This window comes from Pristiophorus japonicus, chromosome 15, assembly GCF_044704955.1.
Source record: "Pristiophorus japonicus isolate sPriJap1 chromosome 15, sPriJap1.hap1, whole genome shotgun sequence".
NCBI classification, from domain to species: domain Eukaryota; kingdom Metazoa; phylum Chordata; class Chondrichthyes; family Pristiophoridae; genus Pristiophorus; species Pristiophorus japonicus.
The window spans coordinates 116,532,720-116,549,425 of record NC_091991.1 but is presented as its reverse complement, the minus strand read 5'-3'; the positions used below and the strand labels follow the sequence as shown (position 1 = coordinate 116,549,425).

General features: G+C 48.1%; 1 protein-coding gene and 1 long non-coding RNA gene across 2 annotated transcripts in view; one reads left to right on the top strand and one right to left on the bottom strand.

Moving 5' to 3' along the window:
- The window catches only part of LOC139225844 (ankyrin repeat and fibronectin type-III domain-containing protein 1-like), a 1,527,386-nt gene that overhangs the window by 1,400,107 nt on the left and 110,573 nt on the right, over positions 1-16,706 (bottom strand). The window lies entirely within an intron of this gene.
- Positions 7,060-16,706, top strand: part of LOC139225845 (uncharacterized) — a 62,206-nt gene continuing 52,559 nt past the window's right edge. The window contains exon 1 of the long non-coding RNA XR_011587165.1: positions 7,060-7,331. This is a non-coding gene — a long non-coding RNA (uncharacterized lncRNA). The remainder of the gene's footprint in view (positions 7,332-16,706) is intronic.

The following is a 16,706-nucleotide window of genomic DNA, read 5'->3' as shown; positions in this document are numbered from 1 at the left end:
TAACAGTGTCCTGAGACCCGATAAGAAGTTACCAAAGTAGTTTAGGAGTCCCAGACACGACCGCAGCTCCGTCATGTTCTGTGGCCTCGATGCGTTCTCAATTGCCTGCATCTTCGTGTTGGTGGGCCTGATGCCGTCCGCCGCAATCCTCCTTCCCAGGAACTCCACTTCAGGCACCAGGAAAACACATTTTGAGTGTTTTAACCTGAGCCCCATGTGGTTGAGTCGACTAAGAACCTCCTCCAGATGCTGCAGATGCTCAACTGTGTTCCGACCTGTGACCAAGATGTCGTCCTCGAAGACCACGGTATTGGGGATCGACTTTGGTAAGCTTTCCATGTTTCTCTGGAATATCGCCGCCGCCGATCGGATTCCAAACAGGCATCTGTTATAAACAAAAAGACCTTTGTGCGTGTTGATGCAGGTGAGGCCTTCAATGATTCCTCCAGTTCCTGCGTCATGTAGGCTGAAGTCAGATCCAGCTTCATGTACGTCTTTCCTCCTGCCAGCGTTGCAAAGAGGTCGTCGGCCTTTCGTAGTGGGTATTGGTCCTGCAGGAAGAAACGATTGATAGTTACTTTGTAATCGCCACAGATTCTGACGCTGCCGTCTCCCTTGAGGACTGGGACGATAGGACTGGCCCACTCGTTGAACTCGATCGGGAAAATGATGTGCTCTCTTTGCGGCCGGTCTAGCTTGATCTCTACCCTTTCTCTCATCATGTACGGTACTGCTCTCGCCTTCGCGCCCCCGGAATTAGGTGGATCTGCCCTTTTGCTCCTTGGAATTTCCCGATGCCTGGTTCGAACAGCGAAAGGAATTTGTTTAAGACCTGGGAACACGAAGTGTCATCAGCGGGCGATAGCGCTCGGACGTCGTCCCAATTCCAGCGTATCTTTCCCAGCCAGCTCTTGCCGAGAAGCGTGGGACCATCACCCGGTACCATCCAGAGTGATAGCTTGTGCACCGCTCCATCGTAGGAGACCTTTACGGTAGCACCGCCAATTACAGAAATCAGTTCTTTCGTGTAAGTTCTTAGTTTCGTGCGAACTGGAGTTGAGACTGGCCTTGAGGCCTTGTTGCACCACAACCTTTCATAGAAACATAGAAACATAGAAAATAGGTGCAGGAGTAGGCCATTCGGCCCTTCTAGCCTGCACCGCCATTCAATGAGTTCATGGCTGAACATGCAACTTTAGTACCCCATTCCTGCTTTCTCGCCATACCCCTTGATCCCCCTAGTAGTAAGGACTACATCTAACTCCTTTTTGAATATATTTAGTGAATTGGCCTCAACAACTTTCTGTGGTAGAGAATTCCACAGGTTCACCACTCTCTGGGTGAAGAAGTTTCTCCTCATCTCGGTCCTAAATGGCTTACCCCTTAACCTTAGACTGTGACCCCTGGTTCTGGGAACATTCTTCCTGCATCTAACCTGTCTAAACCCGTCAGAATTTTAAACATTTCTGTGAGATCCCCTCTCATTCTTCTGAACTCCAGTGAATACAAGCCCAGTTGATCCAGTCTTTCTTAATATGTCAGTCCTGCCATCCCGAAATACTTTTTGCACATGATGGACTGGCTCGCGCCCGTGTCCAGCTCCATTGACACCGAGAGTTCATTTAGTTCAACATTCAGCATTATCGGGGGACAATTCATGGTGAACGTGTGCACCCCATGTACTTCTGCCTCCTTGATCTGAGGCTTTGGTTCGTCGTGATCCTCCATGGATCTGTCCTCCTCTGCAACATGGTGATTTGCAGGTTTATCAGGCTTTGCAGCTCACCTGCACACTCATTGGAGGTGTCCCATTGTTCCACAGCCCTTGCAAACATATCCTTTGAATCGGCATGAATGGAAACGATGATCACCCCCGCAGCGCCAACAAGGTGTTAATGGCCTTGCATTCATCATCATTGATGGTGGACTCTGAGTCATCTGTGGACGTGCAGCTACAGGTATGTGCGACCTGCCCTGTACGTTACGATTCAAAAACAACATCACTTTGTTCACAGTATTTGTAGCAGCACTTGTGTGCTGAGAGATTTGCTTCGTATTGTCACTGGTGGCAATGAACGCCTGGGCTATCGCTATGGCCTTACTCAAGGTTGGGGTCTCTACAGTCAAAAGTTTGCGAAGTATGGCCAATGCCAAGTACGAAAAAGTCTCTGAGCATGTGCTCCAAATGTCCTTCAAATTCGCAATGTCCTGCAAGGCGTCTTAGCTCGGTGACATAACTCGCCACTTCCTGGCCTTCAGATCTTTTCTAGGTGTAGAATCGATACCTCGCCATCAGAACACTTTCCTTCGGGTTCAAATGCTCTCGGACCAGTGTGCACAAATCGTCGTACGATTTCTCCGTGGGTTTCGCTTGAGTGAGCAGATTCTTCATGAGCTCATACGTTGCTGCCCACAGACGGTGAGGAGGATCGCCCTTCATTTGGCAATGCTTTCTTCCCCATCTAGCTCGTTAGCCACGAAGTATTGGTCGAGTCGCTCCACAAAAGTTTCCCAATCATCTCCCTCTGAGAATTTCTCCAGGATGCCCACTGTTCTCTGCATCTTTGGGTTCCCTATCTGTATCTCGTCGCCAGTTGTTGTGTATGGAGAAAGAGTCAGACTGAACACCATTTGAGCTCAAAGTAAAGTGTGACCTTAGTCTTTTATTGCAGGTCTCCAGAGTGCCTCTCCAACCTGTGAAGCCTCCTTAAATACCTGTGCTCCCAAGGGATTATGGGATCCCTTAGGACTCCAGGGGATGAGCCTTCTAGTGGCTATACAGAGTAAATACAAGTATACATATATAACTGTTACCCCACACCTTAAAGGCGTGCAGGTAGAGGGGAAGTGGGTGACCACCAGACGTAGTAAGTGTGTTAGGCAGGTAGCGCAGGAGTTTCCCCGTGAGTCCATCTCGCTTTCAAATCAATATTCAATTCTGAGTATCGGTAAGAACGATGGTGCCTCTGGGGAGTGCAGCCAGGGCCAATTCCAAGGTACCACAGGTGATTCAGTTGCACAGAAGGGAGGGACAAAGAACAAAAAAGCCCTAGTGACATGGGATTCTATAGTTAGGCGAACAGACAGGCGTTTCTGCGGCCGTAGACGTGACTCCCGAATAGTTTTGTGCCTCCATGGTTCCAGGGTCAAGGATGTCACAGAGCGGACGCAGGACATCTTGCGGGCGGGGGGGGGGGGGCGGGAGTGGGGTGGGGGGGTGGAGGATAAACAGCTAGAGGTCGTGGTCCATATCGGGACCAAAGACATAGGTAAGATGAGGGATGAGTCCTACAGGAAGAATTTAGGGAGCTGGGAAGAAAATTAAAGGGTAGGACCTCAAAGGTAGTAATCTCCGGCTTACAACCGGTGCCTCATGCTAATGAGTATAAGAATAGAAGGATAGAGATGATGAACACGTGGCTGGAAAATTGGTGTAGGAGGGAGGGCTTTAAATTCTTGAGGCGTTGGGACCGCTTCTGGGGGAGATGGGACCTGTACAAATCGGACGGGTTGCACCTCCACAGCGTCGGGACCAATATCCTCGCAGGGAGTTTTGCTGGTGCTGTTGGGGAGAGTTTAAACTCGCTTGGCAGGAGATGGGAACCTAAGAACGAATTCAAAAGGGAAGGAAGTAAAGCAGAAGTTGGATAGCAAGAATCTAGAAAGCGAATCTGTAAGACAGAGGAAACAGGACTTAGTATGTAGTAAGCAAGGAGGTCTTCCTGTGCTGAATGGTATATACTTTAATGCAAGAAGTATAGCGAGTAAGGCGGATGAGCTAAGAGCACATGTAGACACTTGGGGGTATGACATTATAGCCATTACAGAAACATGGCTGAAGGAGGGGCAGGTTTGGCAGATCAATATTTCTGGTTACTGAGTTTTTAGACAAGATAGAGAGGGGGTAAAAAGTGGGGGGCGGGGAGGGGTGTTGTGGTACTGATTGAAGAAACTATTACAGCGGTGAGGAGGGATGATATGTTAGAGGAGTCATCAACTGAGGCCATATGGGTCGAATTGAAAAATAAAAAAGGGGCGATCACACTACTGAGAGTATATTATCGACTCCCAAACAGTGGGAGGGAGATAGAGGAGCAAATATGTAGACAAATTGCTGTGAAGTCTAAAAACCACAGGGTCGTAATAGTAGGGGATTTTAACTATCCAAATATTGATTGGGATAAATTTAGTGTGAAGGGTATAGAGGGTGCAGAATTCTTGAAATGCATTCAAGCGAACTTTTTTAGTCAGTATGTAGCAAGTCCAACACGAGAGGGGACGGTCTTGGATTTAGTTTTGGGGAATGAAGCTGGGCAGGTTGAAGGGGTATTAGTGGGAGAGCACTTGGGTGCCATAATTCAGTCAGGTTCAAGTTGGTTATGGATAAGGACAAGAATAGGCCTGGAATATAGGTTCCAAATTGGGGAAAAGCTAATTTTGCTAAGTTAAGGAGTAATTTGGCCATAGTGGACTGGAGGCAGCGACTTTTGGGTAAATCGGTGTCAGAACAGTGGGAGGCATTCAAGGAGGAGATCCGAAAGGTTCAGGCCAAACATGTGCCCTAATGAAAAAGGCTGGGAAAAATAATTCTAGAGCGCCCTGGATGCCCAGGGACTTACAGGGGAGGATTAAGAAAAACAGGGACACTTATGTCACATATCAACGGCTAAATACTTTAGAATCTTTAGAGGAATATAGAAAGTTAAGAGGCAAAATTACAAAGGATATTAGGAATGCTAAGAGAGAGCACGAGACATTCTTGGCCAGTAAAATGAAGGTAAATCTTAAGATGTTCTATAAATATATTAAGAGGAAGAGGGTAACTAAGGAATGGCTAGGGCCTATTAGAGACCATGAGGGTAATCTATGTGAGGAGGCGGCGAAAACTTTGCGTCTGTTTTCACAAAGGAACGAGGTAATGCAGATGCTGCTATCGAGGAGGAGTGTGATATTCTGGATGAAATAAATATAGTGAGACAGGAAGTATTAAGGGGTTTAGCAGCTTTGAAAGTAGATAAGTCCCCAGCCCAGATGAAATGCATCCCAGGTTGTTGAGCGAAGTACAAGAGGAAATAGCAGAGGGCTTGACCATCATTTTCCAGTCCTCTTTGGATATGGGCATGCTGCCGGAGGATTGGAGGAATGCTATTGTAGTACCCTTGTTTAAGAAGGGAAAAAGGGATAGGTCGAGTAATTACAGGCCTGTCAGCCTAACGTCAGTGGTGGGAAAATTATTGGAAAAAATCCTGAAAGACAGGATAACTCTGCATTTGGATAGGTAAGGATTAATTAGGGACAGTCAGCACGGATTTGTTAAGGGAAGATCGTGTTTGACTAACCTGATTGAATTTTTTGAGGAGGTAACCAAGAGGGTCGATGAGGGTAGTGCGTACGATGTAGTATATATGGACTTCAACAAGGCTTTTGATAAGGTCCCGCATGGTAGACTGGTCATGAAGGTTAAAGCCCATCGGATCCAGGGCAAAATGGCAAGTTGGATCCAAAATTGGTTTGGAGGTAGGAAGCAAAGGGTAATGATTGATGGATGTTTTTGTGACTGGAAGGATGTTTCCAATGGGCTTCCGCAGGGCTCAGTACTGGGTCCCTTGCTTTTTGTGGTATATATCAACGATTTAGATTTGAATATAGGGAGTATGATTAAGAAGTTTGCAGACCACACTAAAATTGGCTGTGTGGTTGATAATGAAGAGGAAAGTCGTGAGCTGCAGGAGGATATCAATCTACTGGTCAGAGCAGAGGCAATGGAATTTAATTCAGAGAAGTGTGAAGTGATGCACTTTGGGAGGGCTAATAAGGAAAGGGTATACACATTAAGCGGTAGGCCATTTAATAATGTAGATGAACAAAGGGATCTTGGAGTGCTTGGCCACAGATCCTGAAAGTAGCAGGCCAAGTGGATAAGGTGGTTAAGAAGGCATACAGAATGCTTGCCTTTATTGGCCAAGGCATAAGAGCAGGGAGGTCATGCTTAAATTGTATAATACTTTGGTTAGGCCACAGCTGGAATACTGCGTGCAGTTCTGGTCACCGTATTATAGGAAGGACGTGATTGCACTGGAGAGTGTGCAGAGGAGATTTACTAGGATGCTGCCTGGAAATGGAGAATCTTAATTATGAGGACAGATTGGATATGCTGGGTTTGTTCTCATTGGAACCTCGGAGGTTGAGAGGAGACCTCATCGAGGTGTACAAAATATTGAGGGGCCTGGACATAGTGTATAGTAAGGGTCTATTTCCATTGGTGGAGGGGGCTATTATGAGGGGGCATAGTTTAAGGTGATTGGTGGAAGGTTTAGAGGGGATTTGAGGGGGTGCTTCTTTACGCAGAGAGTTGTGGGGATCTGGAACTCGCTGCCTGGAAGTGTGGTGGCTGCAGAAACCCTCACAACTTTTAAGAGATGGTTGGATGGGCACTTAAAGTGCCATAACCTGCAGGGTTACAGACCTAGAGCTGATAATTGGGATGAGACAAGATGACCTTTTGTTGGTCGGCGCAGATATAATGGTAAGAACTACAGAGAATAGAATACGGCCAGAGTGATCACCTGGACTAGTTTCGATCACCTGGATGGGTTGGAGAAAAATTTTCCCAGATTTTTTCTCCCTAAATTGGCCTGGCTTTTTATCTGGTTTTTGCCTCTCCCAGGAGATCACATGGCTCTGGTTGGGGTGGAGTGTAGATGTTTTTAGTATAAGTTGCAGTGGAGTGGGGCGGGCTGGTTGGGCTGGGTGTTCTTTGCTTTCCATCATTGTGCAAGGGTTTGTATGTAACCTTTAGGGCTACTGACGAAGGCCCGTGTGGCTCTTTGTCGGCCGACGCAGACACAATGGGCTGAAATGGCCTCCTTCTGTTCTGTAAATTGCTATGTCTCTTTGTTTCTATTTATTTTTTACATCTCACTGGACAGGCATTAGGACCCTGCGGGAGCTATTCACAGTTGCTGTACTCATGCTGGTTCATGCCGGTTTGAGACTCCATTTTGGGTTGTCATAGAAAGCACACGGTTTAAGATACTTTTCTCCTGGCTCAGTTTGTCAGTTATTTACGCATACACAACATAATTTGGTAACGAGGTTGACTCAAATTAACCTCCCTAACCCCCGCCCCACCTTTCCTCTCCACACCTGGGGACCCTCCAATCCCGAGGCCGAGATGGATAAAAAGCTTTTCTACATATATCACAGCGAGTGGGTTTGACAGCGACAATGTAACACCAGCTCGCCGCCATGCAATACTTATCCACTGCCTTGGCACCGAAGGCCAACGCAGCTTTGGCCAAATCGAAGACACGGAGTCCTGCAACAAAAAGGTAAGCGTCCTAGATAAATATTTTGGGCCAAAGAAAAGTATCATGATGGAGAGATACCAATTTCGTAAAAGAGAGAAAGGGAATGGTGAACCAATCAAACAGTATATAATTTCATTAACTGAACTGGTTGCTACGTGTAACTTTATAGAGCACGCACAGAGGAAATGATCAGGAATCAAATGATTGAGAAAACAATGATCCCCCGCATTCGGGAACGGTTGCTAATGGAGGATGACAAAATGTCATTAGACAAAGCAACTAATTTGACCATCCAAATCGAATCAGCGGTTTCCGATTCAAAAGTGATCAGATCCCCTGCTCCCCCTGTGCAGCAGACTGCAGCTACAGCCCATGTGCAAGGCGTTCGTCCAAAGCAGAAATCACAGCGGAGACCCAGGACTAGTAATAAGCCACCCACTACAGATCGCGGGCTTAACTTCCACTGCTTTAACTGTGGGGACAAATCACACTCATCAAAGAGTCTGAACTGCCCTGCATGTGGGAAGAAATGCTCTGCATGTGGTAAAATGAACCATTTTGCTAGTGTCTGTCGCTCATCGCAGCATATTCGACATGTGGACAACCCCGACAGTGATAAACCCAGCATGGTTTACACCGTTAGTGACATTTCACACATAGGTTCGGGCAAATTCAAGGACTGTGAGGTAAACACTGACGGCATGCCCTGCTGCCTCCTCATTGACCTTGGAGCCAAAGTCTCTATTTTGAGCGAAGCTGTGTACAAAACCCACTTCACGCACTGTTAACTGCAAACCGCAACTTCCATTCTACATGCGTATTCCGACTCCAAGATTGAGGTACTTGGGGTTATATCTGTCCCGATATACTACTACGACATAACATTGGAGAACTTTTCCTTTTATGTCGCTAAGGGACGAAGCCTCATGGTGTTGACCTTTTTGACAAACTTGGGTTCAAAGTTTACAACCCAACGGGCACCACTGTGTACACGGTGGACTTTGACAAGCAGTATTTGTTATATATGCATGCTTGTTTGTTGTGTGAAGTCTGTAATATTGTTAGGTAACACTGAATGTACCCTTACACTGTACATTCCTTACCTGTACACCAGAGGGTGCTGCTGCTGGAGACCTAAGGGATATATGCACACTGCAGGTAACCCAGTATAAAAAGGAGCTCACAGCTTGGTGTCCTCACTCGAGGAGCTGCAAATAAAGGACTACAGGTCTACACAGTTTTAAGTATCATACCCTTCCTCGTGGAGTCATTACTAAAGGTGCCTACATACACCACAACTGGCGACGAGGATACGAGGTCATGAACTATATGCTCGGCATGTCTAATCTCAGCAACTTTCAGCAATTTACAGAGGGGGAAGATTGGGACTCTTTTGTAGAAAGATTGGAACATTTCTTTATAGCCAACGACCTGGGTGGGGACATACCGGCTACACGACCGAACAAGCGCAGGGCCATCCTGCTCAGCAGTTGTGGGCCCACCACCCATTGTCTCGTCAGGGACTTGCTCGCCCCAGCGAAGACAACCACCAAAAGCTATGAGGAACTTATACAGGAACAACTAAAACCAAAAGAAAGCATCCTCACATTCTATACTTACTGGCGACCCGAGGGCCAAGAAATTACTAAGTATACTGTACACCTAAGAAGATTAGCTGCACCGTGTGATTTTGGAGGCCACCTTAATGAAGCGCTAAGGGACATATTCATCATTGGAATTAGCCACGAGGGCCTCCTGCACAAGTTGCTCTCTGCCGACATCACGGTCAGTCTGCAGAAAGAAATTCAAGTGAGTCAGACCTACATGGTTTCAGCCGGCGACTCCAGGCGAACACTGACCCAGGACTCTAAACCAGCGAGCACAGTGCACTACATGGATACTTCGAAAGGCAGAAAGGCTGCCCCGAGTCCAGCAGCCCTGAGTCTGCCACTTGGGGCAAACTGGATGGCCCCATGCTGGCGCTGTGGAGGAAACCACAGGGCCCACCAGTGCCGCTACAAAGACTATGCATGCAAAGGTTGCAAAGAGAAAGGCCACCTTCAAAAAATGTGCAGAAAAAGCTGTACTCACCACGTCTCTGATGAATTGGCTGATCACCGGGGCTCCGACACAGATGAAGGTGAACCTCAACCCCTGGATGAAGAGTATGGAGTTTATACCTGCTCCACCGAAAGTTCTCCGTGAACAATGGAAGTAGACATCGACGGGGTCCCAGTTTCCATGGAGATCGACACGGGGCGAGCCAGTCTGTGATGAGCCAAACGACCTTTGAAAAAATTTGGATGAATGCCGCCATTCGACCAAAACTGTCTCCTGTTCAGGCGCAGCTGCTCACCTACACCAAAGGTAAAATCCAAATCGTTGGCAGCGTGGACGTCCAGGTCTCCCAGGGCGGCGTGTTGAACAAACTCCCCCTGTGGATCGTTGCCGGAGATGGTCCCACGCTGCTGGGAAGGAATTGGATGAACCCGGTCCAAATCAGTCGAAGTGGCGATGGCCCCTGGGCTCCAGCAATCGACATCGAACATGGATCCATCGCTGCATCTAGAGATCCCACTGTCCAGCTCGACTGCGCGGCGACGACTCCACAACACCACAGCGAAATCTCCAGGACCGAAAATCCAAACTCCACTTTCCGGGCCAGGGCAGGACTCCAAGAGGTGAACACCGTCAAAAGAAGTGGATTCCCGACATCCAGGGCTGAACCTGTGGAAGAAAAGACCACCACAGCCTACCTGAAGGAGAGCCCAAGATGGCGGCTGCACCACGAGGAGAAGAACCTGCAATCAAAATGGCCGCGGCCATACCACGAGGGGCAGCGTTGGAGGAGCAACACGTGGCACCGAGTGGCCAATCGGATTGGAAGGCTCCCTTAAAGGAGACCGGTAACCAAAGAAATTTAAAGGGACAGTTTCAACTAAATGAGGACAAGGACTTTAAATCAAAATATGCAACAAAAGGGTGCAAGTATGAAAATGTATGCAATGTAACCATGAATTGTGATGCTGGTGTAACTAATGTGACTAATGAGATGAATACTTGTGTAAATAAGGTTAAGAACAAGCTTGTTATGTTTGATAATTATGACAGAGAGTTTGAAATGCCTAATGCAACCATGAGACCATGACACCCAAAAGTGATGCAAATGCTGTGATGTATAATGCAGGCTAGGCTATGTGTGATCAGAGCCAAGGTGTCATGTATACTGGTAGGACACTGTTAAAGAACATTGGGTCCTACAGGGACCATGCTGATGCTCGAGGAATCCCCCTGTGGGAGACCCCCAGGTCCAGCAGGCTACCTGACCATGTAGCCTGGACCTTTGGAACAAATGTGATGCCCCTGGAAGGACACACACACACCCAGTGGGAGCAGACCCACTACAGCGACAGTGGTCAATGGGCAGCACAGTCACCACCAATGGCAACCTGCACTAGACCAGCCCTACAACCCCTGGCCACCAGGGACAACACCAGGAGCATGAGGCCAATACCCTCCAGCTTCCCTGGCAAACCCTGGGATGACCTGACCCTCTTCCCAATTGGTGGACAAGGAGCCCACCCAGTCCTATGGCCCTGCCAACCACCACACAATTACCCACATCACAGAGTATGCACCCTACCTATTGCTGCTGTGGCTATCCTCCTGAGGGTTCCCACAACAATGACACCCACATGGTCTGTGTGTGAGGGAGGGGAAACGTACGAGGCCAGCCTCAAGTACAGGGATCACACCTGGCACCCACACAACCCTCACCACAACCTCCCACAGCCCACCACTGATCACCTCCCCAGGTCATGGCAATAAGGATATTAAAAATGCTTAGAGGGGAGTGTTGTTATATATGCATGCTTGTTTGTTATGTGAAGTCTGTAACACTGTTATGTAACACTGAATGTACCCTTACATTGTACATACCTTACCTGTACACCAGAGGGTGCTTCTGCTGGAGACCTAAGGGTCACTGCAGGTAACCCAGTATAAAAAGGAGCTCACAGCTTGGTGTCCTCACTCGAGGAGCTGCAAATAAAGGACTACAGGTCTACACAGTTTTAAGTATCATACCCTTCCTCGTGGAGTCATTACTAAAGATGCCTACATACACCGCAGTATTCCTCAATTTTTACAGGGTTTGGAGTGACAACAAAATTCTACCATCGTACCATCGTCCCCGCGTTGACCCTTCCATCAAACCGGTAACGCAGCGACTTCGCCGTCTCCCATTCACGGTTTGCGACCAAGTATCCGCAGAATTAACGCAACTAGAATCTCAGGGAATCATGAGAGCATCGACTCCTCACCCTGGATCTGCAACTTGATCATTGCTTGGCGTAAAAATAGGGAGATCCGCCTATGCATCGATCTGAAAGAGGTCAACAAGGCCATCATCCCCGACAAGTACCCTCTTCCTACCATCGACGAACTGTCTTCAGAATTCCACGGTTCAATAGTCCTTATGAAACTCGACATGCGCTGCAGTTACCGGCAAATACCCCTAGTGGAGGACAGCAAACAGCTCACGGCATTCACGACGCATGATGGTCTGTATCAGTATCAACGCATGCCCTACGGACTATCTTCTGCACCAAGTGCATTTCAGAAGATTGTCACTACTATGCTAGCAGGCATAGAGGGAGCCCTCAATCTGCTTGACGATATCGTCGTCCATGGACGGAAGAACATGACCAGCGACTTCACGCAGTTATGGCTAGACTTGCTACACATAACATTATACTTAATGCCGATAAGTGTACATTTGCTGCTGGAGAAATAAACTTTCTGGGCTACAGAGTCACAGCACAAGGCGTCAAGCCAACGCTTGACAACATTGACGCAATCCAGCGAATGCAGGAGGCTACCAACATCAAAGAACTTTCATCATGCCTCGGCACTTGCAACTTCTATCTGAAGTTCGTCCCGCACTACGCGCACATTGTCGAACCACTTCGCAAGTTGCTGTGCAAGGATGTCCCTTGTGAACGGACAGATTCCCTCGCTTTCACCTCGAGGTGAATGGGTATTCACCTCGCTTAAGGAAAAAATCACATCCCCTCCTATCCTCGTGCACTTTGATCCGAATGCCACTACGTATGTCACCATGGATGCATCAGGCACCGCCTTGGGTGCTGTGCTCTCGCAATGGATTGATGGCCTGGAACCCCCAGTCGCCTCGTATGCTCACGTCTGCAAAACATAAATACATGCATCTACGCATGTGAATGCTGGCACATCTACCTCTATGGCAGGAAATTTACCCTCCGTATGGATCACCAAGCGTTAGCTACGCTACTCGCTACAACTGGATCTGGGCACAGACCACTACGAATCAGCCGATGGTCAGATCGCCTTCATCAGTATAACTTTGATATACAGTACATCGCTGGCAGTCGCAATAACGTAGCTGACATGCTCAGCCGCTCCACACCTGTTTCGGACTCTGGTGTTGACTTGTTCACAGATGACGACACATATGTCACATCAATCATCACTCAGTCCATCAGAAACCTTGTCTCCTGCGACCAACTCAAAACCAAATCACAGAGTGATGCTACACTCCAGCACGTGAGCCACTTCCTCCAGACTGAGTGGCCTCAATAAATTCCGAAAGAGCTTAAAACCTTCCACAGACTTTGCGATGAATTTTCCATTTGGAACGATGGCTGCCTAGCTCATGGTGATAGAGCAGTAATTCCCAAGTCGCTTCAACAGCGTGTTCTCTCATTGGCACACGATGGACACCCTGGCATTGTCGGCTTGAAGCAGAAATGTTGCAATTCAGTATAGTGGCCTAGGATTGACACTCGCATTGAGGAGTTCGTCTCACACTCTGAAGCATGCAGTCTGAGCAAAAAGGCCACAAACATCTGACCAGCACCAATGAAGCCCATTCCATGGCCACAAAGACCATGGCAACACAACTTCAGTTGGATACCTTTGGTCCATTTGAAGCAGCTCCATAGCACCAACGGTTCCTTGTTGTAGTACATGACCTGCATTCCAAATGGCCAGAAATCGCTACAACAAGTTCAGTGGTCTCATCAACAATCGTCACTATTCTGCAGTGTATGTTCACGAAGTGGGGCCTCCCAGAGGTCATAATCACTGACAATGGACCATAGTTTGCAGATTTCCTCACTCATCATGCTGTCGAGCATCGCCTTACTGCTCGGCCGCCTAAGAAAGAGAGTGTTCAAAGACCAGGCCCTCAAATCTGCCACCAAGCTCATGGTCTACAGGGCTGTAGTAATACCCACCCTCCTGTATGGCTCAGAGACATGGACCATGCTGGAGAAATACCACCAACGATGTCTCCGCAAGATCCTACATATCCCTTGGGAGGACAGACGCACCAATGTTAGCGTCCTTGACCAGGTCACCATCCCCAGCATTGAAGCACTGACCACACTTGATCAGCTCCGCTGGGCAGGCCACACAGTTTGCATGCCAGACACGAGATTCCCAAAGCAAGCGCTCTACTCGGAACTCCTTCATGGCAAACGAGCCAAAGGTGGGCAGAGGAAATGTTACAAGGACACCCTCAAAGCCTCCTTGATAAAGTGCAACATCCCCACCGACACCTGGGAGTCCCTAGCCAAAGACCACCCTAAGTGGAGAAAGTGCATCCAGGAGGGCGCTGAGCACCTCGAGTCTCATTGCCGAGAGCATGCAGAAACCAAGCGCAGGCAGCGGAAAGAGCGTGCGGCAAACCTGTCCCACCCACCCTTTCCCTCAACGACTATTTGTCCCACCTGTGACAGGCACTGTGATTCTCGTATTGGACTGTTCATCCACTTAAGAACTCATTTTTAGAGTGGAAGCAAGTCTTCCTCGATTCTGAGGGACTGCCTATGATGATTGCTTGGTACAATCCTCAAAGCAACGGAGGTGTTGAGCATTTTAACCGCATCATCAAAGAGGGTTTGAAAGCCAAGCTCACAGCAGGCCAAACATTCAACGAAGCAGTTCAAACCATTCTCCGCACATACAGTTCGACAAAGCACTCGCTAACGGGGAAGACACCCGCTGAGCTCATGATTGGGCGGAATCTTCACTGGCTACTGGACATTCTCAAACCCCCAACCAAACCGAGCGCGAAGAGTCCAGCAGGATGGAACAGAGGCACTGTTCTGTTTCCCAACCAAAACCTAGAGCAAACACCACAAGCTCCACATCGGTCTCAGTGTATCAGAACACGACCTGGCTATCTCAAGGACTTTGTCTGTACATAGACTGTGGTTTTAAAAGGGAGGGAAATATGTGTTCATACTCTATATTTATTTTTTACCGCTCACTGGATGGCATTAGGACCCTGCGGGAGTTATTCACAGTTGCTTATATTCATGCTGGTTCATGCCGGTTTGAGACTCCATTTTGGGTTGTTGTAGAAAGCACACGATTTAAGTTACTTTTCTCCTGGCTCAATTTGGCAGTTATTTACGCCTGCACAACAATACAGAGCTGGTGCTGAAACAGGACTGTGGGTCTCACTGACCAAGACCAAACATTTCAAGCTGCTCTCCATATGCAATTTCACAGTGCCATCTAGTGGAAGAATCCAGTATGTGCTGCCTGAATCAAAAGGGGGAGTTTTAATTCCCGGGCCCAGTGAGAATGGGACGATAGCAGAGTTAAAATTGCATTGGGAGGCTCACCATCCCATTCATATTAACAATGCAGTATTTTAGGCAGCCGACACTCCCACGGGAAGCAGGAAGCTGTCTCGTGAATACATACGGCAAGGGGGTCATTAGAGCCCCGATGCAATTTCAATGTGTCAGAAGGAAACTCGGATTGGTTTCTACAGGCCATTCGAAGCAGTATTTAAAGGGGCACTCACCCGCAAGCCCTCAGATCATCGGCATTCGTTTGCTTTATATTTCCACAGGGAAGTTTGCCTTGGAGATTGCTTTTTCTTTTGCATTTATTCTGCTCATGTACCATCAATAAGCACGCAGCTTATGATTACTACCATTCTTGCTACTTTAATCTGGTCACGAGAAGGGGAGGAAGACGAGAAGCAGAAACTGCAGCAGCAGGCTGCCCTGTCACAAGGAGCAGCAGCTGAGCTTCTTAGAAGATCACACATGAGGAGGGCTGCTTGAAGAAGGCCTTGCCCAGTCCATAAGGTCTACAGGCCCAGAGATGCCTTGGTCTGAGAAGCAGTGCATGAGGAGGCTGCACTTCACCAGGCACATCACTTTCACAGATTTCTGCAACAAGGCCTACTGCCTGCTGGGCCAGGTCGCCATGCTTTGCCACTGGCAGTGAAAGTTACCAGTATCCTTGACTTAGCCTCAGGATCTTCCCAGGGTACAACAGGGGTCAATTCTCACATCCCTCAGTCTGCTGTACATCACCGCAGATCAACTAAATTAGTGCTGGCTGACAGGTTCACAGTTCCCTGAATCTATACAATCATTTCGATTCACACAATATTAACTCCTCCTGAAGTCCTCTTTGACAGGGCCAATGATTACATCTCCTTCCTAGTGGACTGGAGCGGGCAGAATGAAAGGTGTCTGGGATTTGCTGCTGTGGCTGGATTCCCTCGTTCAGGAGCTCACTGGCGGCACATATGTAGCTATTAAGGGGCACCAGAAAACCAGCCATCAGCATGTTAGCAGAAAGCAATTTGTTTGCATGAATGTGCAGCTGGTCAGTGGCCATTGCCACAGAGTCATGTAGGTCTATGCCACAATCTCTTCACCATCGGCCAGTCACCCAAAATCCCACTATTCCCACCCATCCAGGAATGTCAGAGGAGGGCTGCTCAGCTCACATGGACAGGAGTACTCCCGTTCCTTCAAGCCCCACTAAGAACATTGAAAAACTTGCCTTATTCAGGGCATCCTAATCCTCATCTGGCCTGATCCAACCTGGCATGATAGCAGCAGCAGTTTTCTCACTCAGGTTGGAGTTAAAATGGCAGTTGGGGCCAGATGTCAGCAATCTGCTGATTTAAAGAAGGACCCCGCCTGCTTTGGGCGGGTGCGTAAAGTGGAAATGGCAGGGTCCAGGCGGAACATCAGTGGGTGACTCAGCCAGTGGATTTTAACAGCTTACCTGCTGGGAAGGTAGGGTTAAAATCCACCACTGTCAACAGTCTAGATTAGACTGGATAGGTGGATGAAGGAAAAGAGGTTGAAAGGACATGGGAACAGGTGGGTGAATGTGACCAGAACTATTACCTTGGGTGGAGGTCTGGCTGGGCTGAATGGGCTGTCTCTCTGTTGTAACTTCTGTGTATAACAAAGGGTTGCCACTGCCAACAAAACTGAAACTCCAGCTTGGATCAGTACATACAGCATAAGATTGGAGGAAATGGGGGAATGTTGTAGCAGATAAAGAAGGGTTAAACAGTCGTGAGAGACAACA